Source organism: Chiloscyllium plagiosum, unplaced genomic scaffold, assembly GCF_037043375.1.
Source record: "Chiloscyllium plagiosum isolate Xiang-an unplaced genomic scaffold, Cpla_swu_hap1 HiC_scaffold_23, whole genome shotgun sequence".
In the NCBI taxonomy this organism is placed as follows: domain Eukaryota; kingdom Metazoa; phylum Chordata; class Chondrichthyes; order Orectolobiformes; family Hemiscylliidae; genus Chiloscyllium; species Chiloscyllium plagiosum.
In genome coordinates this window covers 30,188,987-30,216,456 of record NW_028270161.1, presented here as the reverse complement: position 1 = coordinate 30,216,456, position 27,470 = coordinate 30,188,987, and the positions used below count along the sequence as shown (strand labels likewise).

General features: G+C 41.9%; 1 protein-coding gene across 4 annotated transcripts in view; it reads left to right on the top strand.

Annotated features, from left to right (window-relative positions):
* The first annotated feature begins 2,492 nt into the window (after window positions 1–2,492).
* Window positions 2,493–27,470, top strand: part of LOC148145859 (endogenous retrovirus group 3 member 1 Env polyprotein-like) — a 37,868-nt gene continuing 12,890 nt past the window's right edge. The window contains exon 1 of one of the 4 annotated variants that reach the window (XM_087999527.1): window positions 2,493–2,601. The gene's annotated coding sequence lies outside the window, so the exon portion shown is untranslated. Of the gene's footprint in view, window positions 2,602–8,588; window positions 8,753–27,470 lie in introns of those variants that run through there. The other 3 variants (XM_087999528.1, XM_087999526.1, XM_087999529.1) reach the window with 3 other exon arrangements.

Genomic DNA, 27,470 nt, shown 5'->3' with positions numbered 1-27,470 from the left:
AATGTGCTATAACTGATGTTTAATCGCCTGGGTGTTATTTCACCCTTTGCACAGGATAGTTGGTAAATACGCAGGGTGAACAAATGCATATTTTGTTCTTCCCCTTTCAAGGATACGCAAGGACAAATATTGAATACTAGTCCAAGACTGGTCTGCGTGTGCTAGTGGAAGAGTTGTGCTGGTGAGTTAAGTGCTCAAGTGTGCTAGTGGGCTGAGGTACTCATGTGTACTAACCTCAGTTCAAGCATTGTTTACTATGAAGGTCACAGTTAAGAACCACTCACTCATCACCACTGCAACATTGGTAAAGGATGCTCTCGCTCTGAGTGCTAGAAGCTAGCTAGCCAGAAAGCTAATTTGTTTTGTTTTATTTTAGATTTTGGTGATAGGATCATTATTCAATATCATGCATAACGGTCAAAGATATCAAAGCACAAAACAATTCTCACCATGTTATTTTCATTATCTGTGACAATGATAAGTTGGGATAAGTTGAAAACAGGAATGTAACACTTGTCAAATATATGGGTGTGATGGTTTAATACATGCAATGTTTCAGTTTCCTCAACTTGTATTGAATTATACTACCCTGGGAGTACCATATATAGGTTTAACCTTCACATGATAAAAATCTCATAGTGACAGTAGAGAAAATATAAGGCAGATTTAGTAAATTGGGACCAGAAATGAGAGATTATGCTGATTAAGAAAGACTGAATATCTGAGATCTTTTTCTCTAAAACAAGATAAGAATGATTTATAGCAATATTGAAGATTAGGAAAAGGGTTGATAGGGTGGAGGTCGAGAAGATGGATGGACCTTTCATTTCAGAGGCTATAAGGAGGAGGGGGCACTTCTGCTTGGGGACGGGGCCTGTTTCCCTGCACAACAATGCTCCTTTATACTCATTACGTATTCAGCCACTGGTAAAATATCAATGCTGATTGGTAGAAAATTTTGAACATCTTCTTCCCCAACTTTCTAGGCTCTAACATCCAGGCAGCATATCTAAAAGGCATCCAGAAAGCATGTCACTTCCTGCAATCCAGGAGCATCACTTAACCTCTGGTCATCATCCCAACCACCTTGGAGTTGTCAGTGACCAGGCGAAAAGTCAGCATCACACTTGAGCAATGTCTCCCCAGATGTTCTCCCGAAGACTCTCCAGGATAGAAGCAAAGTCTTTTTCCATAACATGAGGCCATCCCAACTGCAAAAGCACATTAGATAGAGGTGATTGCAGAGGTCAACACCCATGGGTGTCTCAAGATGATCTAGCCCCAGTGTCACAAGACAATAAATGGTCTGCTGCACTGAACCAGGGTACATACCACTGTCCTCTTAATCCCTCATGCTCCTCAGAGTAAGAGTCAGGATTGTGAGATTCCCACTGCAAAAATCTATGACACATAAGATTAGGTGGCAGACATCACCATCAGATAGCTGTTTGCAGCCAATGTCTGTCGCTTCATTGTAGCTTCACAATGTTTCCGCCTCTCAAACACCTGCAGGTTTCACAGAAAAGCACCTACAGCACTCAGTAGTTCACACACCACCAGCTGACTGACCTTTGATCTTACACACGTTACATGCATGGACAAGGATAGAACCTGAGACGATGGCCCTTTAAGTTCACCTCCTCTTACCTACTCCTGTCAAATCTGCTGGCCTCAGTCAATGTGGCTGCCACACTGGAGCAGGCTTGCTGGCCTATTATCTTCACCAAGAACATTGTCAGTGTTTAAAAGTAAGAAGTCAGGCTGCGGAGGGCTGTGTCCAATAGAGTCATACGGCATGGAAACAGTCCCTTCAGTGCAACCAGTCCATGCCAAACATAATCCTAACCTAAACTACTCCCACTGCCTTCTCCTGGCCCAAATCCCTCCAAACATTTCCTATTCACGTACCTATCCAAATATCTTGCAAATCTTGCAATTGTACCCATATCTACCACTTCCTCAGGAAGGTCATTCGCACACGAACCACCCTGTGTGAGCTGATTGACATCGAACTGTTCAAACTTAAAACTGTAAGGATTTGCACAAAATAATTGCTTGGTTATGAAGGAGGCAAGGAACTGAAGGATTTTGTATTCATTGGATCTTGAAGGAAGAAGCTGATCCCACCAGGTTCACGCCTCATAAATGCGGAGAGGTTTGTGAACTGATGTACTTTCCATTTTGGTCTTACAAAACTGCATCCGTGAACATAATTCCAGGGAGCTAGTATGTTAATGAATGTGTAAGGCATACTAATGAATGCAAAACAAGGTTTGTGACCACAAAGGCCAGGAAATCCGACCCACCTGAACGGTTCTGAGAACTGCAAAGCAAAGCTCTAATCTGTCATCAGGAAACTGATTAGTTGCTTCCTGCCCGGTTAAGTTCCCCCACCCACCCTTCAAAAAGCTCTGGGTAGGCCTGGAAAATTCCCATTGTCTCCATTTGTCAAAAAGATGTGGAACCAGGAGTCATAAAAATAGGACAGTTAAAAATAATCTAGATTGAAAATTGAAGAAAATCCTCTTTACTGACAGCATCCTAGAATGTGGAGCTGGAAAATTGTTAAGGAAACTTTAAGTGCAGTTCTGGGGAGGCCAGGTAAATGTATTCTTCTATTCTGTCTTCATTTATATGTTGAGAGGTGTGTCATATAGGGGTTTGAAAGGGTTAATACTGAGGAGTGCCATAATCACCAACCACTATGACAGTATCAGACAGAGTAGTGAGCAGAACAGCTTAGATCTCGAAGGAATGAGATCCAACATCTGGACTTCCTCAAAGTCTCTGTAATAATGCCTATCATATCAATGTAGACTGTAACTAGATACTAGCAAACAATAAATTGTATCTTGCTAACTACAAAAGCCTCTACTAGCTTGATCAGGGAGCGGTTCTCTTCTGTTTTACTACAATAAGTAGACTCTGTAGTTTCATACATTAAAAGAGGTTGGTGGCAGCAATGTTTATTCTGAATAGCATTAGCATACTGAGCCTGCACACTCATGCAACCCATTGGAAGGAAACTCAGTTGGGCTGAACGGCCTGTGTGTGCTCTAAAGTTGTATTTAAGATGATGAAAGTTAAATCACAACAGTAGGTTGATATTAAGTTTTTGTTGCAAACGTTTCGTCCCCTGGCTAGGCGACATCATCAGTGCTTGGGAGCCTCCTGAGAAGCGCTTCTTTGATGTTTCCTCCGGTGTTTATAGTGGTCTGTCCCTGCCGCTTCCGGTTGTCAGTTTCAGCTGTCCGCTGTAGTGGTTGGTATATTGGGTCCAGGTCGATGTGTTTGTTGGTGGAGTTTGTGGATGAATGCCATGCCTCTAGGAATTCCCTGGCTGTTCTCTGTCTGGCTTGCCCTATGATAGTAGTGTTGTCCCAGTCGAATTCATGTTGCTTGTTGTCTGCATGTGTGGCTACTAAGGATAGCTGGTCGTGTCGTTTCGTGGCTAGTTGATGTTCATGTATGCGGATTGTTAGCTGTCTTCCTGTTTATCCTATATAGTATTTTGTGCAGTCCTTGCATGGTATTTTGTATACTACATTAGTTTTGCTCATGTTGGGTATCGGGTCCTTCGTTCTGGTGAGTTGTTGTCTGAGCGTGGCTGTTGGTTTGTGTGCTGTTATGAGTCCTAGGGGTCGCAGTAGTCTGGCTGTCAGTTCTGAGATGCTCCTGATGTATGGTAGTGTGGCTAGTCCTTTTGGTTGTGGTATGTCCTCGTTCCGTGGTCTTTCTCTTAGGCATCTGTTGATGAAGTTGCGCGGGTATCCGTTTTTGGCGAAAACCTTGTATAGGTGTTCCTCTTCTTCTTTTTGCAGTTCTGGTGTACTGCAGTGTGTTGTGGCCCTTTTGAATAGTGTCCTGATGCAGCTTCGTTTGTGTGTGTTGGGGTGGTTACTTTCATAGTTTAGGACTTGGTCTCTGTTTGTGGCTTTCCTGTATACCCTTGTAGTGAATTCTCCGTTCGGTGTTCTCTGTACCATCACGTCTAGGAATGGGAGTTGGCTATCCTTTTCTTCTTCTCTCGTGAATCGGATTCCTGTGAGTGTGGCGTTGATGATCCGGTGTGTTTTTCTATTTCCGTGTTTTTAATAATTACAAACGTGTCATCGACATATCTGACCCAGAGTTTGGGTTGAATTTGTGGTAGGACTGTTTGTTCTAACCTTTGCATAACTGCCTCTGCTATGAGTCCCGAGATTGGTGATCCCATGGGTGTTCCGTTGATTTGTTCGTATATCTGGTTGTTGAATGTGAAGTGTGTTGTGAGGCACAAGTCCAGTAGTTTAAGTATGCCGTCTTTGTTGATAGGTTCAGCGTCCTGTTTTCTGTTCTGTATGTCCAGTAGAGGCTAGAGTTTTGTCAATCGAAGTGAACAGTGCCGTCACGTCGAATGATATCATGGTTTCTTCTTTGCCTATGTGTATATTTCTGATGATGTCCAAGAATTCCTGTGTTGATTGTACAAACTCCATCAACAAACACATCGACCTGGACCCAAGATACCAACCACTACAGCGGACAGCTGAAACTGACAACCGGAAGTGGCAGGGACAGACCATTATAAACACCGGAGGAAACATCAAAGAAGCGCTTCGCAGGAGGCTCCCAAGCACTGATGATGTCGCCTAGTCAGGGGATGAAACGTTTGCAACAAAAACTTCCAGCTCGGCGAACAGAACCACAACAACGAGCACCCGAGCTGCAAATCTTCGCACATACTTTGAGGTTGATATTAAGTCATCTTGAATAGTTAGTGATTATAGATTACAAATAATGTTTGCATTAAAATGTTTGCAAAAACAAATATTTACATTTTTAAATTAAACTGTTGATATGTATTAGAAGCTATTTCATTCTTTGACTATATCTAAGGTGACCTGAATTCTGATGATTGTGTGGATTATTTTAAATGTGGAAGTATTCTTTGCCTGGAATTCTGTCTGATTTGGGGAATGGGAAGTAGTTTGCTGTATCCTATAATTTAAAGGGCTAACATCACAGACAGCTACTTTGACAGTTTCTGTGAGAAATAGAAAGTATGTACGGTAAATAAGTAGGGTGCCAGGTAGGTAGTGGATAGGGTGCCAGATAGGTAGGGGCTAAGTGGGTAGGGTGCTATGTGGGTAGCGTTTGAAAAAATGGTGAACCCAAAGTGGCAAGAGTCAGTGTAGTTGGATGGGTGGGTGATATTTGGTCCAGTATGGTGTCAGTGGAAGCCTGCTCCTGTAAGGGAGAAAGGGCTGTTGCATCCCAGAGCTGGGCTGTCATTTTCAGAATATGTTGGATCGGTCCTGGCAGACGTTGGGGTGGTATTGTGTGCCGGTGGTGGTTGGGAGGGGGGGGGGGGGTGAGGTGGTGGTAATTTGGGATGGGGTGGTGTCAGGCCCCAGGAGGTGGGAAATGTATCGGGACCAGAGGCAAGAAGGTTGGATATTAAGGGTGGAGGGGGTCAATTCCTGAGAGTCAGGTCAGGGTCTGGGAGATACAACAGGCCTGGGGGAGGTGTAAATGGATTGTGTGTGTGCATCAGTTGAATAGTTACTCAGAGGTTAGACTAGGTTTTTAATTGGGAGAAAGTGAGCACTGCAGATACTGGAGATCAGAGTCGAGAGTGTGGTGCTGGAAAAGTACAGCAGGTCAGGCAGCATCCCAGGAGCAGGAAAGTTGACGTTTCAAACGTAAGCCTGATGAAGAGCTTATACTCGAAACGTCGACTGTCCTGCTCCTGGGATGCTGCCTGGCCTGCTGCACTTTTCCAGCACCACACTCTAGATTTTTAATAGTTTAATGTTTCCTGAGTAACTATTTACTTAAATGCAGCAGAACTATGCAAATACTCTGATTCAAATGGATGCTTTTGGAGAGTTCCAGGAATTGAGGAATTTCTTGGGCAATTCCCTCAACCTTGCTTCATTGGAATGTTTGACAGAGTTTCCAAGTGTAACTCCCATTTACATTGCAAAGTGTCTAGCCATCAGGAAATCAGGGCCTATTCTGGCATCAGGCGTATCTTTATCTGAAGGTCATTAGAAATGGACGTGGAATGACATGACATCTTCCTGATGCCGCACATAATTTGTTTCTCTTGAATGTGCACAAGAATTTGCATTTGACATCCACGGGAGTTTAATCACAGTTAAATGCTCACCAGTAGTATCATCGCAACACTGAACAGTTCAAAAGTTCAGCTTCTCACTCACTCAGCAAGCGCTTTCTTCATTTTTCAGGATCTGAACAACGATAAACTCCTATTTTCAAACTCACTATATTTTTGGCAGGTTTACATGCCATCACTGGCAAGTCAACTATGCTTCTTTTTTTTCTAGTTTTGCTGTACTTAATTTAGTACTACTATTTGGTAATCACCCCAATCAGGCATAAACTCAAATATTTAATCTCAATGAGTGGAAATGCTTCATTAATTAAAATGTAAATAAAGTAACTGGTCATGTTCAGGAGCAAAAATGGCAGCAGAATTAGTTACAGCATATGACATCCCAGTCAAGTCACTTTTTGCATATTGCTTGCATAAGGCAAGCAGGAAGTGAAACTATTTCCCTTCAGAGTTTCAATAGAATTACTAACAACTGGGACCCTTGAAGGATGTGGGCTATTGTCAGGGATGTTAATTTGATGCTCATCATCCCATAAATTATAGGTAAACTATAGAAAGTAAGTTGTTCTCCTAAAAGTCATTACCAACACTAAATGACAGGACAATAGAAAATACCATTAACTTCAAAAGTTATTAAATTTACTTTCTAAGTGATAGACATTTAAAGTTGGGTGCTATTTACAATTTGGCATATGCATTTAATGTTCATTGCTATTTGCACAGGCAGCATTGGTGGTACTGTTCCAGAGCCTTAAAGTGTCTGCTGTAGAGCTTGTCAGCAGTGAGGCGAAGCATTGCAGTGAGATAAATCAAGAACAGTGTTGGGGAAATGATGCAGTCCTGTTGAATGGATTGGCGGTGCAGCCATTTGTCATTATCACGACTTCCATGTCATTGTGGAATAGGCGAACGATGGTGACAAACTTCATGATGCAACCAAAGTGGAGAAGGACGCTGGGAAGAAAGACACACGAATACCAGCGTTCTTACTTAGGCCAACAGCCCCAGCACTGATCACCCTTGATCAACTCCAATGGGGTGGGCACATTGTCCACATGACCAACACAAGAGTCCCCAAGCAGTATCTGTACTCCCAACTTCAAAACAGCAGGTAAGCCCCAGTAGACAGAAGAAGTGTTTCAGTGATACACTTAACCCTCATTGGGGATGCACCATTCCCATGAACACCTGGGAATCACTGGCCCAAGACTGGAGAAAGGAGGAGGAGCATGCGGGAAAGTGTTAAGCACCTCGATTCTTGTTGTCTGGAAAAAAAAAAGAAGCCAGGCGAAAGCAGCGAAAGAAGAGCACTGCCACACCAATGATCCACCCACCCCTTTCAATGACCACCACCTGCCCCAAGTATAACAGAGCCTGCGGTAGACATATTGGTCTGTACAGCCACCTATGGAGTCAACCTGAGACAGGAAAAGAGTCATCCTTGTCTGTGAGGGACTATCGATGATGATGATTGCTATTTATCATTTGGCAAATGCATTGAGTATTTATTGTTAAGAATAACCAAAATCCTATTTATATGAAATAACCACATTATACAAAGTAATTATATAATTTGTCTCACTCGGAACCTGTTAGAATGTATGATGAGGCGCAGCAGGAGCAATATCTGTATTGCTTTCCTCAAAACAGAATTGGGCCATTTTGTCCATTCAGCAGCAAAAGAGACCATGGCTGACCTGTCTGCCTGGAATCCAGTCTCAGAAAGGAACAAATTTCAATTTACACTTCCTTCCAATTCATGATTTCCAAGATCATTAAAAGCTGGACATTAAAAAGAAACTGAAAAGTCAGGAAATGCACAGCCAGTTACTCAGAAAATATTTAGGGTATTGTGTGGATGTCATTCATCTGACCATATTGAGACTTTTGTGATTCGTACTTAATACAATTTATCATGGTGATAATTTTAAGGGAGATTAGAATTATTTCAAATTTTGATGACATCTTCAACTTAATCAGACAATTCACAGCTGTAATGTATCCAATGTCATATAAAAGATAAATTGTCTTTTATAACTTTTCCAGAAAATTTATATTAAAGTTAGTTTTTCATATATTATATTCTAAGTAGCATATTAGAAACATTGTTATGCCAAATGTTCCATAATGCAATTATTATTAACTTTACCATTGTGTTTGCAAAGTGCAAAAGATCATTACAAAGGTCAAAGAGTAATTACTTGTGTGTGTGTGTAACTACTGAAGGGGAAAAAATATACGTTGTATGACATTTGACAGTGCAGCCAAGACAGTATAGCATGTCAAATGCCATCATGCAAGGGCATTGGTCTATGTAATTTAACCTGCACTAAACGTAACCTTGATGCTATGATCACAGCCAAACGTATGGCTGCTGCTACTAGCACAACAGCCTACAAATGCATTTACCCTTGGATGGCATTTGTAGGAAGTACAAGATCAAAGCTGCAGCATTACATTTGGACATTTTACACTTCAACAATTCTCTTAAGTGCGAAAGTAATGTGGAGATTGCGAATGAAGTACTTTTGTGTCCACTGAAGCTGATATGAGAATTGTTGCAACTAGGAAAATGGAACCGATGGTGTTAATTTACAGTATTATCTTTGCTCTGATGGGGTTACATTACAGGTCAGTAAATATATGGATAACTCCACCATGGACAAAGCAGCTTGTGTGGCCATTTCTAAAAATATTATTCACCAGGCAGTAAGGCCTGGAATGACATTGGTCTTACATTCTTTATAAATGCCTTTTCTTTAAAGGAAAGTTTCAGTTCAGCTGCAGGGCTTTGGCAGGAGATTAGAATAGAATCATAGAATGTCTGCAACAGGAAAAGAGGTCATGCAGCCCACTATGTCCATGCTGGCTCTCTTCAAGATCAGCTCAGTACATCGAACTCCCCTAATCTTTTCCATAGTGTTGATTCATCTTTTGACTCTTTAGGCTATTGTTCCAGGAGAGGGGTTTGAATCCCACCATAGCAGATGGTGAAATGTGAATTCAATAAAATCTGGAATTGATATGCAGGCCTAATGATGAATATTGATTACAATAAAACCATCTAATCCCAATGTTCACATTTGATAAGTAATCATAAGCCACAAACTGAATCTATTCCTTAAGTATCAGTTATCAATCTCTTCAATCTGCAACCAAAATAGCCTGTCCTGAATAAACTTCATGCAGGAACATAAACAGCAAATCACTATTTCATTTAAAAAGCTCCTCAACTATTCAAATGCTTGTGGTTGACATGATAGTGGGTGAGAGTACATTATGATGCAGATGATGCTTACAGTCACCATTTTATGAGCTACATGATCGTTCCTGTCATTGAACAGGGTTAAGACCTTGTGGTTATACAAGAATATTGCATTAGTTTATTTTACCCCAAAAAGACAATGCGACATAAGGATAAGATCAATACCAATCTTGAGTTTGATGTGGCCTAAGTTCGACCATTTGGGTTCATTCAATTACGCTATTGTTTAATTTAGTTTCAATCTGTCAAAATAATGGAAGGTTTCATATACAGTGGAAGATTATAATCTCCACCAAATAATACATCTTCTGTAAACAACCTGTTGTGTATGTCTGGAGCAAGTGGGACTTGAACATTGGCTTCCTGTCTCAGAGGTAGCGGATAACACCACTGCATCACAAATGCCCTTCACCAGATTATATTCTAATTCACACCAAATTTGTGTATCCATGGGAGGCAGTGGTTGAGTGGTTGCCACCTGTGCCTCAATTCATAGATTCAAAAGCAAACATTGAATGTTGTAATTCTGTAAGGCAACCAGCAACTGGCTATAGATTCCTGACTTGTGAAAGCCTTCATTTTATGCCTGGCCAGTCAAGTTTATGGGATATTGCATTATCATTCCTCTTGTGAATACGGTTATCCTTATAGTTCTCCTAAAATAAAGGGATTATTTTTCTTTTGTATAAGTGAGATTTAGTGACATCTTGCAGGAAAGTCAAGCTCTTATTGTCAAGAATATAGATAGCATGACAAATTCAGACACAGCATGAAGAAAAATATTGAGTCACTGTGATAAAGTCTACTGGTGCATCCTTGGGAAACACAATCTATTGTAAGAAGCCACAGTCCAATAAAAACGCATCACATTGGTCAATAAACAAGTGCATTAAAATTTATTGTTTTATTTCAAAGGCCACTCCATCTGTGGAAGTAAATTTCAAGAGGAGATAGAAATTTTTAATTAGTAAGGGATTAGAGGATTATGGATAGCGGGCACAGGAAGTGGAGTTGAGGCTGTGATGAGATTAGCCATGAATGTTCAAGCTCAAGCACACTCAAGCTCCTGCTTCTAGTTCTTATGTTCTTAAACAACCCTAACTTACATTATCCTATGTTAACCTACTTTTCATCAATCAGACCCTGATTTTGTTCAATTGATGGGAGTTTTTTTATTTATAATACAGAGCAGTTGGTCAATCACATGACCACGATTGAGATTATAAGCTTCAGTTTTACTCACCTGGTTGACTGTAAAGATTAACACATACCAACAAACTTCTCATGACCATACCATTGTCATTGTAGCATCATCGACATCGACATTAAGTAAGAATTAACCTGAGGAAGTAGGAGACCATATCACAATTTTCAAATAATTTATGGTTTAGTTGGAATAGTTTGATCAAAAATATTTACCTAAAAGTATAACCACAGTTTAAAATACTCAGGCACTGAAAGTGCCTCCATTATAGAAATTAGGAAGTATATTTTATTTTGAACCAATGAAATGCCACAATTAAATTGGTTTAAGCAAAAAAATGAGCATGAACACCTAAAACAGTCAGTCAATCAGTTGCACATGAAAGTAAGGTTCCTATAACCAGTTTGAAGTCATCTCCATTTGCATTTAGCCAGCTACATAAAAAAAACAGAATTAGGGGTCATCCTTAAATGTCTATCTTCAGTTGACACCGGCAAGCTCAACCATAATTGAGCTGAGTGGAGCAGAAATTCTCTGTCTCTCTCGGTCAAACCCTGAGAGCTTCTGTCAAATAACATGCCTTACCCCACACCCATCTGCTCCCAGATGCAGCCTTTCCCAATCATCACTATCACATTCTTCCATTCTCCTCTTTGCCCATGAGACATTGGATAAGCCTTTTAGTATCCACAGCTTGCTGGTTTGATAATAAGGTCCAAAATCCAATATTGTGCCCCTAGGGCCTATGCGTTCAGTGTTCAGTCCAAGAAAAAGGGTGCGCTCAAATTTCTAGGCCATGAATTCTTTTGGCACAAGTATAAAACCCATTAAAAATCCATTTCAGTTATCAACTTTCCATTAACAACTGGAATGTATTTTTCGTCCTGTTTTTAATTATGTGTGGCATAAATCTCTTAGGAAACTGTTTTTAATTGCACAATATATATCCAGCAAGCTGTCAGTATATTCCTTAATACTTTAATTGACCTGATGCCTGATAGCTCTTCTGTTACAATAAATACTCTATTTTTGATTCTGACCCACGTTAAATTTGATTTAGGAATTTCGGTACTATCATATATCAATCCTGATCTTAGTTTAAAATGCCACAAAGTTCATTGGCAAGAACATAGACATTCGCATCCCTTTCCCTTAAATGTCCCAGCTTGATAGAGTAAAAATTTGAGAATGGGAAGGAAATCAGGTAGAGGATAAAACAGACTGCTGATTTGCAAATACCATTTTTTCACTAATTCATTGGTCAAATTTATCCACAAATGATTCACAACCTTCGAAGACAAAGATAGGGAAAGATCAATCACTCCTGACACTGGTTGATTCTTTTAATATTTGGCTTTTGGGTCATAATTTGGTTACCTTTAACATGTAAAAAGATGTGTAAATTAAGGAAGTGTTGCATTAATCACTAAGCAAGGGAAAGGAGGCAAAAGCATTGGAGTTGTTCAGAATATAATTCATTCATGGTACCATAGAAGTAATGTTCATATTCTAATAATCCAGATGTTCAAACAAATGTTCCAGAGACCAGCATTCAAATTCACCTCCTGACTTACCAAAGTCTGTCCACCATCTAAAAGGCACATGTGAAAAGTGTGATAATTTCTCCCCATTTGCCCTGGATGAGTGCAGCTGCAACAACACTTAAGAAGTTCAACATCATACAGGACAAAGCAGCCCACTTGATTGGCACCGCAACCACAAACATTCAGTCCTTCCACCATCAACATTCAGTGGCAGCAGTATGTACCATCAATGAGATGCACTGCAGAAATTCAACAAAAGTCCTTAGACAGCGCTTTCCAAACTCATGACCAGTACCAACTGGAAGGTCAAGAGCAGCAGACTTGGGAACATCACCACCTCCACACCACTCACCATTCTCACTTGGAAACATTTTGCCATTCCTTCATTATAACTGAGTCATAATCCTGAATTCCCTCTCTAACGGTGTTGTAGATCTACCTACAGCACATGGACTGGTGCGATTCATGAAAGCAGCTCACCACCACCTTCTCGAGGGGAATTAACATTTACTCAACTAGCAATGCCCATGTCCAATGGTAAATAAAACACATTTCCTTGATGGCCGTTAAGGGAATTTTAATTAAATTAATTAATAATCGTGAATTTAAAATCTAGCATCAGTAATGATGATCTACAGAGCTGTTGTAAGAAAGGACACCTGAAGGAGGGCTTATGCCCAAAATGTCGATTCTCCTGTTCCTTGGATGCTGCCTGACCTGCTGTGCTTTTCCAGCAACATATTTTTCAGCTCTGATCTCCAGTACCTGCAGTCCTCACTTTCTCCTTGTTATAAGAGACAGTCTGCTTCACATTTGTCCTTTGGGAAAGGAAATATGCCATCTTCTTCACTTGGTCTGACATACAGGTGACTCTGGACTTGAAGTAAAACTTCTGACTGAGTATTATGTTCAAGAGCCCAAGCAAAACTTACATCAATAGGAATCAATGGAAACATTTTCTACCGGTTGGAGTCATAGATGGAACAAAGAAAAATAGCTGTAGTTGTTAGAGGTCAAATATCTCAGCCCCAGAAATGCCTCAGCTTAATGTCCTAGTCCCAAACATCTTCACCTGCTTCCTCAGTGGCCTTTCCTCCATAATAACATCAGAAGTGGAGATGCTGTCAGCTGATTACACAATTGTCTGTTTTGTTTTATAACGGCTCTTGTACTGAAGCTGCAGGTGCCTGCAAACTGCAAGACCTGGACAACATTCAGGCTTGGGCTGATGTGTGGTACAAATGATTTTTGCTATTTAAGTATCTATCAATAACCATTCCCAACAGGAGAGAATTTTTTGCCTCTAGACAAACAATAGCTTTCACAGTGTTAAATCTCCTATGATCAACATTCTGGAAGAAACTTGAGTTGGACCAGCCATACACATACAGTAGCTACAGAATGATCAGCAGTTAATCTCAAGCAATAACCCACCTCTTTACTTCCCAAATACTGCTCACTATCCATAAGGCACAAGTCAAAAGTCCGATGGAATACTGCCTATTCATCTGATAGAGTGCAGCTCCAACAACTTGACACCATCCAGGACAAATTGATCTGCTTGATCAGCTCTCCATCTACTACCTCAAATATGAATTCTCTCCTCTGCTGATGCATGGTGACTGCTGTGTGGACCATCTACAAGCTGCACTGCAGCAACAGGCTTGGGTTCCTTCTAAATTTGTGACCTCTACCACTTAGATGTACCAGGACAGCAGACAGGTAGGAACACCAATACTTAAATATTCCCATTCAAGTCATACTTCATCCTGACTTGGAACGATCTCACAATTCCTTCACAGTAGACACAAATTCCTTTAGGGTCTGTTATTTAAGTGATATGAAGACCTCGTTTCTGAACTGCATTTCATGCAACCCAGTTTAGAAAAGAAAGCCTTTAAAAAATACAGATTCCTTCCTTGAAAAATAGTTTAGTACTAGCTGCATTGAGAGTCAGAGAGAATCCTTATTTTCTGCTTTAGCCAAAATGCTGGGTGACGCACTGCACTTGTACCATGAAGTGATTTGGCATTCATTTGCACCTGGAAAATAGGCAAAGTGCCATTGAATTTTTAGACTTGAACTTCCAAAGGAAATTTCAGCATAATTTATTGTATTGTCATTCCAGAAACATCTCAGGATTTAGTCAGCATCAGTTAATCTTATGTGGTAAGTAAAGATCAAAAAGTGAAACATCAAAGAAAATAAAAGCTGTGTGTCACACATAGAGGGAGAGACATACCATTTAGGCAATCTAGGCATACACTAAGACTTGACGAATTTCCTGGAAATACTAGTAGTTTTACAATTTGGAACCATGTATAAAAGAATTAGATTTGAACTGGATTTCCTTAGATTCTAAAATGATTCAGTCAGTATCATTTGTAATCACCAAACATTCTCTATGCTAGCTATTGATAAAAGAGTGTGCGTGTGAGAAAGAGAGAGAGAAGGGCATGACTAACTAAATCTTCATCCTGAATGGAAGAGACCATTCTGGGACAGATAATTTACTTCTTTTTTTTATTATTTCAAAAATATACTTTATTCATAAAATACTTTGATGATCTGTACAACTGGACATGCCATACATATGTAAACATTCCATTTGTTTGCATACCGAAAACAGAGTAATCATTTCTATTTATAGGTCTGTACGATTACATTTTTAGCTGAGACGTCAGCAGAGCCCAAATGACTGCGCGGGCCCCCTGTTCTTCTTTAGGCAGGCAGATGTTACACGGTGGTCTTTCCCCACCGCGCCTTGGCGGCAGCTGCCCCAAGCTTCAGCGCGTCCCTCAACACGTAGTCCTGGACCTTGGAATGTGCCAGTCTGCAACACTCAGTCGGGGTCAACTCCTTCAGCTGGAAGATCAACAGGTTTCGGACCGCCCAGAGAGCGTCCTTCACCGAGTTGATGATCCTCCAGGCACAGTTGATGTTCGTCTCGGTGTGTGTCCCGGGGAACAGGCCATAGAGCACGGAGTCCAGCGTCACGGCGCTGCTCGGGATGAACCTCGACAATCACCACTGCATTCCTCTCCAGACTTCTTCTGCATAGGCACATTCCAGAAGGAGGTGTGTGACAGTCTCGTCCCCCCGCAGCCGCTTCCAGGGTAGAGTGCGGTGCAGCTGAGAGTCCGGGCGTGCATAAAGGATCTCACAGGCAGGGTCCTTCTCACCACCAGCCAAGCCATGTCTTGGTGCTTGTTGGAAAGTTCTGGCAATGAGGCATTCTGCCAAATGGCTTTGACAGTCTGCTCAGGGGACCGCTCGATAGGATCCACCCTCTCCTTTTCCCGAAGGGTCTCAAGGACACTACGTGCTGACCACTTCCTGATGGACTTGTGGTCAAAGGTGTTTTTCTTCATAAACTTCTCCATGAAGGACAGGTGATACGGAACGGTACAACTACTCGGAGCATTCCGCGGCAGCGAGGCCAGGCCCATCCTTCGCAACACCGGGGACAGGTAGAACCTCAGTACGTAGTGACACTTGGTGTTTACGTACCGGGGATCCACACACAGCTTGATGCAGCCACACACAAAGGTGGCCATCAGGGTGAGGGTGGCATTCCCCGTTGCCCAGATCTTTGTACAGCGGGACAGATCATTTACTTCAGTGCTCTGAACACAGAAGCAACCTGCCACTTGCTTCCGAACAGACCCCATAGCTGCATGAGGACATCGTTGCACCTAACATCTGGGTAAAACCAGTCTGGATATCAGCCAAATTTCTATTATTACAAGGGCACTGCAACTTTTTTTTTACTTTTTGCAGATGCGAAAGACATTGCACAATAACTTTTTAAATATAGCACTATGTACATGTGTACGAGACTGTGTTAGCTCTCCGATCAGGAATTTTAAATGCAAATTCCTTTGTTGACCTATTGCTGACAAGGTACAGCTCCTGTTGTACAGGCTTACACTTACAGAAGCTGACATTTTCAGGCGTCTATCTATCATTTTCATCTATACATATAATGATAAGGCTGATTTCTTGGCTTGTATTTTGGATTCTCCTGATGAAAAACAATCTGAAAGATTGATTTGTAACATAGGGCAAAGAAACAAACTATTGGAATGCTGTGGAATTTGCTTCAAGCTAGACTTGGAAAGTGTTAATTCTGGCTGATATTTGGTTAGCATCACTAATAAAAGCATGAAGCAAACATTGTTGTGATACACAAATGGGCAGCTATGTTTCCTACAGTACCACAGTGACTACACTTCAAAGGTATTTGATAGATTGTTGAGATGTTAAGTTGTCGGAGCAGAAGTGGGCAAATTAGCCCATCAGGTTTGCTTCACTGTTTAACAAAATCATACTTGATTTGATGATACTCAACTCCACTGTTGATGCTTAATAGTAACTGTATTCCATCACTAAGATGCACTGCAGAAATTCAACATGGCTCCTTGAACAACAACCACATAGAAGGACAAGGGCAGGAGATACATGGGAACACCATTGCAAGTTTCTTTCTAAGCCCTCACCTTCCTGACTTGGAAATATATCATTGTATTCAAGATGGTGGCAGAGTAGCAGCACAATGTGAGGGCTCTGCCCAGAGCTCATCTGCTCCGGATGCTTTTACATTTTTTCCTTCTTTCACTGTCTTCTAACTTTAATCTACTCACTTTCTGTGGAGAACGAGTTGTGCAGTACAGAGGAGATCCGCGCAGAGGAGAGTGAGCCCAATGCGTGGGAGATCAAGCCATTGTGGGGAAAGTGAGCCCAACACAGCAGTGAGGAAGGTCCCCCAGGGTCTGAAGCGATAGCAGGCATCCAGGACTGCTATGACGGCAAGTGTGAGGGAGGGGGGTTGAACTTACCTTCCAGAGAAAGTTCGGTCGCGAAGGCAGCAGCGGTGTCAGCATTGCAACTTCATCGTGTCCGGTGCATGACGATGGCTGGAGGCCTGGAGCGGGGACTTTGATGGTTGGACATTGAGCCCAGTGCGGGAAGAGTGAGCCCAATGTGGCAGTGGGAGATCCCCAGCATCTGCAGCAGCACCAAGAGCAGGCAGCCGGAAGTCTCCTCAAGAGTGGGCCAAAGCGGAAAACATCAAGCCCTTGTAGGGAGTGCAAGCTCAGCATAACTAAGCACTTAATAAAGACTGTTGAACTTCTAACTTTCTTTTCTTTATTTTTCTACTTTGTACCTAAGTCTTTGTACTTAGATATCTTTGTGGCCGTTGGGAATGGTGACATTGTACACTTTTCACTGTACTCACGTATTTTTGCACTTGAGTACACCTGACAATAAATTCTAATTCTAATTCTGTTGCTGGGTCAAAATCCTGGAACTCACTCTATCATTGCATTGTGTGTTTGTACACCAAGCAGACTACAGCAGTTCGACAAGGCAGCTCACTATCACTTTCTCAAGGGCAACTAGAGAAAGGCACCAAATATTTGTTCAGCCAGTGATGCCCAAATCCCATGAATAAATAAGAAAAGAACTCCACTTTCTTGTCTTTATCCCCCAAAACCTTGATTCCCTTACTTTAAAAAATCTGTCTATCTCAGCATTGAATACTTATGGAATACTGAGAGGCCTAGAGAGAGTGGGCTTGAAGAAGACATTTCCACCAGTAGGCGAAACAAGGACCAGAGAGCACAGTCTCAGAGTGAAGGGATGACTCTTTAGACCTGAGATGAGGAGAAATTTCTACAGTCAGAAGGCAGTTAATCTGTAGAACACATTGTCCCAGATGACTTTAGAGATTGTCATTGAGTTTATTTAAGACAGAGATAAATAGGTTCTTGATTAATTAGGTTATCAAAGGCTGAAGGGAGAAGGCAAGAGAATGGGGATAAGAAATTTATCAGCCACGATCAAATGGCAGAGCAGACTTGATGGGCCATTGGCCTAATTTTTCTCCTATCTCTTATGGCCTTGTGAATGCACATAATGAACCAACCATGACAGCATTCTATGATAGGAGAAAGTGAGGTCTGCAGATGCTGGAGATCAAAGTTGAAACTTTATTGCTGGAACAGCACAGCAGGTCAGGCAGCATCCAGGGAACAGGAGATTCGACGTTTCGGGCACAGGCCCTTCTTCAGGAATGAGCATTCTATGATACAAAATTCCACAGATTCACTACTCGCTGAGAGAAGAAATTCCTTCTTATTTCTGTCTTATATGGATGAGCCCACTCTGAGATTATACTGTCTGGTCCTAGACTCTCTGACTAAGAGTAACAGCCTTTCTACATCTACCTGCGAAGCCCCTAGGAATCTTACATGTTTCAATAAGGTTTCCTCCCATTCTTCTAAACTCCAATCAGTACACGCCCAACTTATTCAATCTCTCCTCAGAAGAAACTTCCTCCATACTGAGTGAACCTTCTACAGGCTGCATCCAATCAACAGTATGCCTTTCCTTAATTAAGGGGACCAAAGTATTCTAGGTGTCGAACTATTGCCTTGTATAGTTTTATCAAGATTGCCTAACTTTTTATACACTGTCCCCTTTGGCTGACAGTCCATTTACCTTCCCCATTGCCTGCTGAGCTTGGATGTAAGTCACTTTGACTTGTCCTGGCAATGTGAATGCTTTTATTTTGCAATTTACACAAATTATTTTTGCACATCAGCCATTTCAATTGTAGTCCAAATGAGAAAAAGGTTACTATATAACCAGTGATGATTTTGAAAGTGCTTCCTTTCCATTTCAGTGTCACAAAAGGATTCTCACTCTGTGAAGATTTTTTTCTCGAATCAGGTTTTACTCTGACTAATCACCACTGCTCCAAATGTAATCTCATTTGAAATTTTTACGACTTCATCCAGAGTTTAGTGTAGAATGTGCAGAAATGTTCCCAGAGACAAAGTTAATAGAACATTTAAGAGATACCTAATAGGATATTTTAAGGAATGGGTGATGTTGAGATATTGGTATATGAATTTAAGATTTGCATGCCTGTATGAAATGGTCTCCCAGTGTTCCATTTAGGAAGACAGCAATATTTGGAGAACTGGAGAAATAGGGTGGCATGATGGCTCGGTGGTTAGCACTGCTGCCTCATAGTTGTAGGGACCAGGTTTGAGTCCAGCCTCAGGCTACTGTCTGTGTGGCGTTTGCACATTCGCCCCATGTCTGTGGGTTTTCTTCGGATAGTCCAGTTTCTTCCCAAAGTCCAAAGATGTGCAGGTTAGATGAATTGGCCTTGCTAAATTGCCCATTGTGTCTGGGGATTTGCAGGCTAGACAGATTAGCCACAGGGAATGGTCTTTTGTAGAGTCATTATGGGCTGAATGACCTGCTCTCATATGGTAGGGATTCTGTACATTCTTACTTTGTGAATGAGCTGCCACACCATAGTCATGTGATCTCTACATCAGCTGTTATTTGCTTTAGTTTATGATGTTTAACTTTAAACACATTATTTGAGGCATGACATCAGAGGTGTTCAGCTAAGACTGAGTGGTAAGAGAGAGAACTACTATAAAAAGAAAACACTAAGAACGATTTCACACTATAGTCTGATTTTGAGGTGCTGGGTGAGTCAGAATAGCTGTGAATTTTCCATTCACTGCTGTTGTGGAAATGAAAAGAGGTGGAAGAGAATTGCAATTTTTCCACACAATGACAAAACTATAAACTGTACCAAATTGATAAAAAGACTGAGCAAATGAAAGCAGCAACCCTGTTTTCAATGTTGATGAAAAGCGCTACAAGTTTTACTGCACTTGGAAGCTCACTAAGGAGAAGAGAGCTCAGACAGGAGATGTTGGACAGCTATAAACTCTGTATTCATATTACATGTAAACAGTATCTGTTCAATATCAGAAAAAGACTATGGATCAATATGTCGTAGAACTGACAAATTTAGCTTAATCGTCTGGCTTGGACAATTCACAGATGATTTCATCAGAGATAAAACTGTATTAGGTATAAGAGGACCCAGTATGAGAGTACATCTGCTGAGAGGGGAGAAACTTACTCACAAGAAAGCTATTGACATATCCAGAAGCTCTGAAATTGTCAATCATCAACTAGAAGGTAATAAAATGAGAACAAACGAGACTTTACACTTTGCAGAGATGTTCCAGGCCAAATGAGAACAACACATTGGAAGAAGAGAAGAAATATTTATAAAGAGCCAGTAAAAGAACTAAGGCAAAAGACTAAGGCTGTAAATATTGTGGAGAACATGGCAAAAAAGAACCAAAAGTATGTCCAGCATGAGGAATACATTGCTGTAACTGCAAGAACATGAATTACTTTGCATGCATTTTTTGTTTAGCAGAAAGAAGCAACAGAAGTCAAAAAAGGTAGCTAGTGGAGCATTGTGAGCTGAGAATTCTGACAAATCACTATAAAGTATACAACAGGTTGGCATCTTCAGTATAATGGTGATAAATGTTTGTTGACCATTAGGATGATAACTGTGGAAGAGAGCATCAAATGAAAGACCCCACTGATCCAGGAGATCCAGGATGGCACGGTGGCTCATGGGCTTCACGGTGGCTCAGTGGTTAGCACTGCTGCCTCATAGCACCAGGGTCCCAGGTTCGATTCCAGCCTCGGGCGACTGTCTGTGTGGAGTTTGCATGTTCTCCCCGTGTCTGTGTGGGTTTCCTCCGGGTGCTCCAGTTTCCTCCCATAGTCCAAAGATGTACAAGTCAGGTGAATTGGCCATGCTAAATTGCCCATAGTGTTAGATGCATTAGTCAGAGGGGGAATGGATCTGGGTAGGTTACTCTTCGGAGGGTCGGTATGGACTGGTTGGGCTGAAGGGCCTGTTTCCACACTGTAGAGATTCTAATCCTAAATTGTGAGTTGGATAAGAAGCTGGAAATGTGTTGCTGGAAAAGCGCAGCAGGTCAGGCAGCATCCAGGGAACAGGAGAATCGACGTTTCGGGCATAAGCCCTGAAGAAGGGCTTATGCCCGAAACGTCGATTCTCCTGTTCCCTGGATGCTGCCTGACCTGCTGCGCTTTTCCAGCAACACATTTCCAGCTCTGATCTCCAGCATCTGCAGACCTCACTTTCTCCTCCTAGTTGGATAAGAAGGCCAAGGAATCATTCTTTGAGGAACTAGCAGCTGATCATAAGCACATGAAAGCAAAAACTGCAGTCATCACAGAACAGCAGCAGTAAATAACTTGATAAGAAGAAAAAGACTTGGACAAGATGAAAAAGGTGCACTTGAAGAGATGTTTAGTCAATCACATCAGTCATGCATTGACAACAAAAAGACTTTATCAGGCTTCCTAACAAGGTAAACGCTGTGGAAGAGGAAGGAAAAGAAGGAGCAATAAAGGCACAGAGAATTGTACAGCCAGGAACAAAAACACAGGGAGATAACAGATAACGGGATTATACACTGACATCAAACTCTGAGGTTTGAAAATGAAATGTATTTTTAGTTCACTTAACTGAATTATCAAAAGGATAGCAACAGATGTGGAGCAATGCAATAATTTATTGATTGCATGAATTTTCTGGTAAAGTTCTTGTCTAATTTGTTAACAGAGTGCAAACCTCTATGCAAGTTCTGTGTTAGAGATGGGCAGTGGGATTATGGCACAGAACAAGAAGCAGCTCTCACTCAGATCAAAAACTAGCATAAGCTCAACATGCTCTGGACGTATTCAAGCCAACAGAGACAAAGCATTCACCATGAGAATGATACCATCCGGGAAGGAACATCACCTCAGGAAGGAACAGATATTAGCAAACTGATAACAACAGGGTGCATACACGTCATTCAGCGATCTGAATGCTTCAGAGACAATGGATTAAACGCATGCACAGAGACTGATGAAAGCAGAACAGATTAGATTTAGTTACAGTTTTGTTAATGGATTACATATTTTTTGACCATGCATAGTGGGTAACTTGTAACTGTAAATGACATTACATGCATTTGCTGTTTTTTGTTTTATGAAAATTGATTTTTTTCAGAAAAGTGCTTTTGTATGTTTCTGCTTACCAGTCATGTGATTCCCACCTCTGCCGTAAGTTAGCTGCACTTTAGTTTGTATCATTAAATATTACTTGAAACAAGTGACATAACCTTACTATGGTTCTATAATGCTAAGAGGATTTGTTCAATATTTCTGCCATTTCCTTAATCCTTCCCTATAATTTCTTATGACTCCTATTCTAAGGGACTTATATTTAACATTTATAAACTCATCCTTTTTAAATAGCTATAGATTTGAAACATGTCAGTACAGGCACAATGATACAACTTTGGGGAGAGTACAGGAACAGAGGGACCTCAGGGGTCAAGGGCATAATTCTCTCAAAGTAGCTAGGTAAGGTGAAACAGTTGTTAAGAAGGCTAATAGGATCCTTGGGTCTATAAGTAAAGGCATTGCATAGAAAAGCAAGGAAATGATGCTAACCTCTACAAAATAATTGATCTGCCAACATTAATTCAGTTCTGGGCAACTTATTTAAGGAAGGTGTTAAAGCCCTGAAGAGAGTGCAAAGGACATTTGCTAAAATGATGCCAGGAATGAGAGATTTTAGATGTAAGGTTAGAAATTTGGGCTTACTCTACTTGGAGCAGAGATGATTAAGAAGTGACCTCATTAAAGTGTCCAAAATTATGAACAATTAGCTCAATTGACCGGATAGTTTGTGATGCAGACTGACACGAAATGCGTGGGTTTAATTGCTGCATCAGCCAAGGTTACAGAGAAGGACTGGCCTTCTCAACCTCTCCCCACACCTGAGGCATGGTGACCCTGGGGTGTGGACAGTGTGGTGAAAAAGGTGTTTGGCACACTTGCTTTCGTTGGTCATAACATTGAGTGTAGGAGTTGGGACATCATGTTGCAGCTGTATAGGACATTGGTGAGGCCACTGAGAGAATATGCATACAATTCTGGATACCCTTCTATAGGAAGGATGTTGTCAAACTTGAGAGTGTGCAGAAAAGATTTACAAGGATGTTGCCAGATCCTGGAGAGTTTGAGTTATAAGGAGAGATTGTATAGGCTGGTGCTTTTTTCCATAAAACATTGGAGGTTGATGGGTGACCTTACAGAGGTTTATAATATCATGAGGGGTATGGACAGGGTCTTTTTCCCTAGGGTGGGGGAGTCCAAAACTAGAGGGTTTAAGGTGAGAGGGGAAGGATTTAAAACAAACCTGATGGGTAACTTTTTCATGTGGAGAGCGCTGCATGTATGGAATGAGCTGTCAGAGGCATTGGTGGAGGCGGGTACAATTACAACATTTAAAAGGCATCTGGATGGTATATGAATAAGAAGAGTTTAGAGGGATATGGGCCTAATGCCGGCAAATGGGATGAGCTCAGTTTGGGACGTCTGGTGGGGGTGGACAAGTTGGACACCCCTGTTTCTGTGTTGTATAACTGTTTGGCTCGATGACTGTCTTTTCTCTCTAATGATAGAGCAGCCCTGTGGTCTAGTCAGACTATGGTGACTTTATCTCTTAATCTCTAACAACATTCTCTCCCCTCTAAGAGGACATGTAAGATCAATGTGCTCTCTCATAACTTCCTATAAAGCCCTTTATATTGATGGATTTGTGATGGCAGCTTCTGACAGTACCTGGTCTTAAGACTTGAACATAGCAACAGTGAGCGACGGGAGCTGGGCAGAAGTGAAGGCAGAGCGCAAAGCCGGTCGGGAAGGTAAGTGATTGTTATTAGAGTGGGTGTGTTCCAGACCCCAGGACCTACAAAGTAGGGCCTCCCTCCCTCCCTCCTCCTCCTCTAACCTAAATTAAAAGTCCACAGACTTGCCCCAAAAAGAAGGTCCAAGGAAGTTCCTGTGGATTGAAGAGGGAGGCTTTAGCTCAGGAGTCTTTGACAAGGAGGTTGAGTGAAGTGATTACGCCACTGTTGAAGAGGGTGAAGACATGACTGCCAAGCTGGTTCAGTGTGCTATGTGCTTGATGTGGGAGGTCAACGCCTCTGGTGTGTCTGGCTCATATAAGTGTGGAAAGTGTGTGCATGTTCAGCTACTGACAGAGCATATTGCAGCGCTGATGAAAGAACTCGAGGACCTTAGGCTCATCCGAGAGAACGAGATCTTTCTGGACAAGACCTTCAGTGAGGTTATTACACCAATCGTACCAGAAGAGAGCAGACGATGAGGAAGGCAGAGAGGAGACAGGTGCAAGAGACCCCAGGGGAAGTACTTGTCAGGAACAAGTTGAATCTTTTGGAAACAGTAGAGACAGATGACACTGCCAGTCCGCGAGGCGGCCAGGTCTGTCAATCAAAGGTTGGCGTGGAGACAGAGCGGAAGAGTCGGACACGCACAGAGCCGTAGTAATAGGGGAATCCATAGTGAGAGGAACTGACCGGGGTTTTTGTGGCAGCAGGCGGGACTTAAGGATGGTGTGTTTTCTTCCTGGTGCCAGGGTTAAAGACATCACAGACAGAGTGCAGGAAATCCTCAAGGACGAAGGTGAAGAGCCAGAGGTGGTGGTACATGTTGGCACAAATGATGTCGGGAAGAAGAGGAGGAACATACTACAGTGGGACTTCGGAGAACTAGGAAGAAGGCTGAAAAGCAGGACGTCCAGGGTGGTTATCTCCGGTTTGCTTCCAGTTCCTCAGGCTGGTGAGGCCAGAAACAGGGAGATAATGGACTTGAACATGTAGCTGGGGAACTGGTGCAGAAAGCAAGGATTTAAATTCTTGGATCACTGGGGTATGTTTTGTGATAAGCATAGGTTAGGGACCAGTATTCTGGCAGGCAGGTTTGCTACTGCAACACAGCTACGTTTAAACTAAGTAGAGGGGGGGAGGGGACAAACTGGATGTTTAAGAAGGAAATTGGAGGGAAAGTTAGAACAAGGGAAGTCAAGAAAGACAACTGTATCAATGAGGCAGAGAACTCAGAAAGGGATCATGCTGTAAGGTTGAGTGAAATAGGAGTTGATGGGAAGGGTGAGGGCAGTAACAAATTAAAAATACTATACATGAATGCATGAAGCATTAGAAATAAGATGGATGAGCTTGAGGCTCTTTTGGAAATTGGCAGATACGATATTGTGGGGATAACTGAGACGTGGCTTCAAGTGGACAGGGCCTGGGAAATGAATATTCAAGGCTACATGTGCTATCGTAAGGACAGACTGACGGGCAGAGGGGTTGGGGTGGCCATGATGGTAAGGGATGATATTCAGTCCCTTGCGCGGGGGGACCTAGAATCAGGGGATGTAGAGTCAGTGTGAATAGAGCTGAGAAATACTAAGGGTAAAAAGACCCTCTTGGGAGTTATCTATAGGCCCCCAAACAGTAGTCTGGATGTTGGATGTAAGTTAAATCAGGAGCTGAAATTGGCCTGTCGCAAAGATGTTACTACAGTTGTTATGGGGGATTTCAACATGCAGGTAGACTGGGAGAATCAGGATGGTATTGGACCTCAAGAAAGAGACTTTGTGGAGTGCCTCAGAGATGGATTCTTAGAACAGCTGGTGCTGGAGCCGACCAGGGAGAAGGCAATTCTGGACCAGGTATTGTGCAACAAACCAGAATTGGTCAGGGACCTCGAAGTGAAGGAGCCATTGGGAAGTAGTGACCATAATACAATAAGCTTCAATCTGCAATTTGAGAGGGAGAGGGTACAATCGGAAGTGACAATTTTTCAGTTGAATAAAGGGAACTATGGAGCTATGAGGGAGGAGCTGGCCAAAGTTCAATGGTACAATACCTTAGCAGGGATGACAGTGGAGGAACAATGGCGGATATTTCTGTGTATAATGCAGAAGTTGCAGGATCAGTTCATTCCAAAAAGGAAGAAAGATCCTAGGAGGAGGCATGGGTGGCCGTGGCTGACGAGGGAAGTTAAGAAACATATAAAGTTAAAAGAGAAAAAGTATAACATAGCAAAGATAAGTGGGAAAACGGAGGACTGGGAAGCTTTTAAAGAACAACAGAGGATTACTAAGAAGGAAATACGCAGAGAAAAAATGAGGTACGAAGGTAAACTTGCCAATAATATAAAGGAGGATAGTAAAAGTTTTTTTAGGTATGTGAAAGGCAAAAAAATGGTTAAGACTAAAATTGGGCCCTTGAAGACAGAAACAGGGGAATATATTATGGGTAACAAAGAAATGGCAGAAGAATTGAATTGGTACTTCAAATCTGTGTTCACTGGGGAAGACACAAGCAATCTCCCCGAGGTAACAGTGGCTAAAAGACCTGAACTGAAGGAAATTTATATTTGCCAGGAATTAGTGTTGGAGAGACTGTTAGGTCTGAAAATTGATAAGTCCCCGGGGCCTGATGGTTTACATCCCAGGGTACTGAAGGAGGTGGCTCGAGAAATCGTGGATGCGTTGGTGATTATTTTCCAGAGTTCAATAGATTCGGGATCAGTTCCTGCAGATTGGAGGGTGGCTAATGTTATACCACTTTTTAAGAAAGGTGGGAGAGAGAAAGCAGGAAAGTATAGACCAGTTAGTCTGACCTCAGTAGTGGGAAAGATGCTGGAGTCTATTATAAAGGATGAAATTACGACACACCTGGATAATAGTAACAGGATAGGTCAGAGTCAGCATGGATTTATGAAGGGGAAATCATGCTTGACTAATCTTCTGGAATTTTTTGAGGATGTAACTCTGAAGATGGGCGAGAGAGATCAGTAGATGTAGTGTACCTGTACTTTATAAAGCTTTTGATAAAGTCCCACATAGGAGGTTAGTGAGCAAAATTAGGGTGCATGGTATTGGGGGCAAAGTACTAATTTGGATTGAAAGTTGGTTGGCTGACAGGAAACAAAGAGTAGTGATAAACAGCTCCATTTTGGAATGGCAGGCAGTGACCAGTGGGGTATTGCAGGGATCAGTACTGGGACCGCAGCTTTTTACAATATATATTAATGATATAGAAAATGGTATTAGTAATAACATTAGCAAATTTGCTGATGATACTAAGCTGGGTGGCAGGGTGAAATTTGATGAGAATGTTAGGAGATTACAGGGTGACCTGGACAAGTTACGTGAGTGGTCAGATGCATGGCAGATGCAGTTTAATATGGATAAATGTATGGTTATCCACTTTGGTGGCAAGACCAGGAAGGTAGATTACTACCTAAATGGAATCAATTTAGGTAAAGGGGCAGTACAGAGAGATCTGGGTGTTCTTGTACATCAGTCAATGAAGGTAAGCATGCAGATACAACAGGTAGTGAAGAAGGCTAATAGCATGCTGGCCTTCATAACAAGAGGGATTGAGTATCGAAGCAAAGAGGTTCTTCTGTAGATTAGATTAGATTAGATTACTTACAGTGTGGAAACAGGCCCTTCGGCCCAACAAGTCCACACCGACCCCCCGAAGCGCAACCCACCCATACCCCTACATTTACCCCTTCCCTAACACTACG